The sequence below is a fragment of the Hesperophylax consimilis genome, chromosome 19 (genome assembly GCF_061612785.1).
Source record: "Hesperophylax consimilis isolate HC1 chromosome 19, BYU_Hcon_1.0, whole genome shotgun sequence".
In the NCBI taxonomy this organism is placed as follows: Eukaryota; Metazoa; Arthropoda; class Insecta; order Trichoptera; family Limnephilidae; genus Hesperophylax; species Hesperophylax consimilis.
In genome coordinates this window covers 28821789-28824376 of record NC_142854.1, presented here as the reverse complement: position 1 = coordinate 28824376, position 2588 = coordinate 28821789, and positions in this window count along the sequence as shown.

The following is a 2588-nucleotide window of genomic DNA, read 5'->3' as shown; positions in this document are numbered from 1 at the left end:
CATCTAAATATCCTGATTTTTTTCAACATTTTTCCTGCTAATAATTATTGTAACTTACAAAAAAACCGATATTACTGTACGAATGGATGTTCTTGAAATGATAGTAGGTCTTCACATAGTACACGCGGCAGTTGGCGTCCACAGCAATGTGGTAACCAGTTAGAAACTTCAGAGGACAGTCTATTAAAAACTTTCCGTCGATGATCTGTTTGACTCTGTCATTCTCCAGAACTATGTTGAGGGTATCATTCAAAATGGTCAGCTGTTTGATGGCTCTCAACTGGAAGAAGGAAACACACCAGATCAACTGACCACACGGAGAAAGATGTTATTCACAATTCTCATCAAATTATTCGAAACAACGTTTAAAAACGGGTTCCAGGCATTATGAACGACTTGACAGGAAGTGACATGGTGGGATAATATCCTTGGAGAAGATATTCCTGAAGAAGCATCGAGATAAGTTCTTAGGTAACTCACTTCAGCCGACAGGACCACAAGAGATCTGGAGATCCTGAGAGATGGCTTACCTTTCTTAATATTTCTCATTACACTCATATCAGCCTAGCGTTCTTTGCGAATCTTCGCATTTCCCAGACGATCATGCATGGTTTTACCACACATACTCCTCAGGGATTCCATTTCCACATCATTCAGTTTCCTACATTAGGGTAGGTATCAGCACTCCATTGTGGAATGCTAGCTTCGCTTATTCGAACAAATATTTGTTTCCGCCATCCACATTCTATCCACCAGGAGTTACCTGCATTTACTTTTCTGTCAATATCTCTGTCAGCCTTCCCATCTCTCGTAAACATACTTCTCAAATACACAAACTCATCCACCTGCTTCAAGTATTCCCCATTCACAACTATATTGCACACTATTTTCGTAAACACCATAACTTTAGACTTACTTACATTTACCATTAACTCATTCTTTTTACTCGTACATACATCGTTCACCCTAGACATGAGAGATTGTAGATTTTCCATAGTGTTATCTTATATGACAGTATTTGAGTTTACAAATAAATAAATGATTTAGTCTTACCGATACGTTGTCGTTAATAGAATAGAAGGTCATGTATTCATCGCCTTGAATAAACTTGTATATGCCGTTGCTGGAGCTCATCCAAACGGTTCCATTGCGATGGTAAGCGGTGTCCATTATTATATCCTCTTCTACTTCTGTTAAATTAAACATATTCAAATTCAGTTGAAAAATATTAAAAATGAAATGAACAAATTTGGTGTAAAATATTCCATGTCAAGCTCAAGCTGTAAATACTGACTGAAGCCTCGAGTACTTCATGTACAAAGTCTGCAAGAGAAGGTCTTAAGGCGAAGTATAATAATAATAATAATGTTTATTTCAGCTGGACAGAGCGGTGTGTGCAATGCTCTAATGCTAAATCAATATTTTGATTAATATTTCTAACGAATTTGTGTACATTTTGAATACCAAAAAATATGTTTTAGATAAATTGAAGGTTTTCCTATCGTTTCACTTGAGTAGAATAATAAAAAAAAAAAAAATTAGGTAGGGTGACCTGGTCTACAGTGGATCGGTATGGTACAGTGGATCACTCCAATATCTCGAAAGTTCTTAGTGTGTTTGCATGTGTATTCGGCTCTTAGGTAGGTGTTCCTTCATGCTACTAAACAAGTCGGTACTTGTCCGGCTGCGCAGGCGAATAGACGTGTGGTGCTTTATTTATTGTTTTTGTGGTAGGAGAAAAAAAATCACGTAAGTATATTTTTGCGTACCATTTCATTATTTTTTCCATGATACATTTTTGCTTATTTTAGTTATTATCAGTAGTTATTACAACATGTGTTAACACCCAGATATATGTCTTATTCAAAAGGGTTAAGTCAGAATAATATGTTTAGTAAAAAATGGAGTGTTGTTCTACAGTGGATCAGTGGATCACCTTACACAGTGGATCATGATCCACTGTGTACTACTGATGCTTGATTTGTCTTGATTGTTTGTTTTTTTTTGTTTTATAGGATGCCTCAAAAAGGGACGAAAGAAAGAAAAATAGGCAAACTTACACAGGCGGAAATAGAAGAGGCATTAAAGATAATTTCAGAAGGCTCAAGAATCCGTGGAGCGGCAAAGCATACAAAAATTCCCTTTACTACGTTACAGCGGTATAAAAAAAAAACAAAATAATTCGCCCAATGTAGTAAATATGCGATTTGTTCCTTACTATGAAGTGAATATGGTGTTTTCTAAGGAACAAGAAGAAATTCTCAAAAATTATTTCAAGAGTTTTAAAAAATTATTTTGCTTCTTTAGATTATTGTTTTCGTTCTCTTTTTTCTTTTTAAATCCAGTTATTTTTTATCTAGCCATGGGCTATTTTGTTTGTTCTTCTCTTTCAATAATAAAAACTGATTTATTTCTAGTATTAGTTTTTTATTTAAAAGAAATCCCATCGTTGATCCACTGTTAAATATAGGTTGATCCACTGTGTACCACCAAGTTTCACAGTGGATCATTTTCCCTCATCGCAAATAAGTACATATTACTTTCCTTCCCATTTAATGGCGGAGTTTAAACTATTACAATTTACAAGA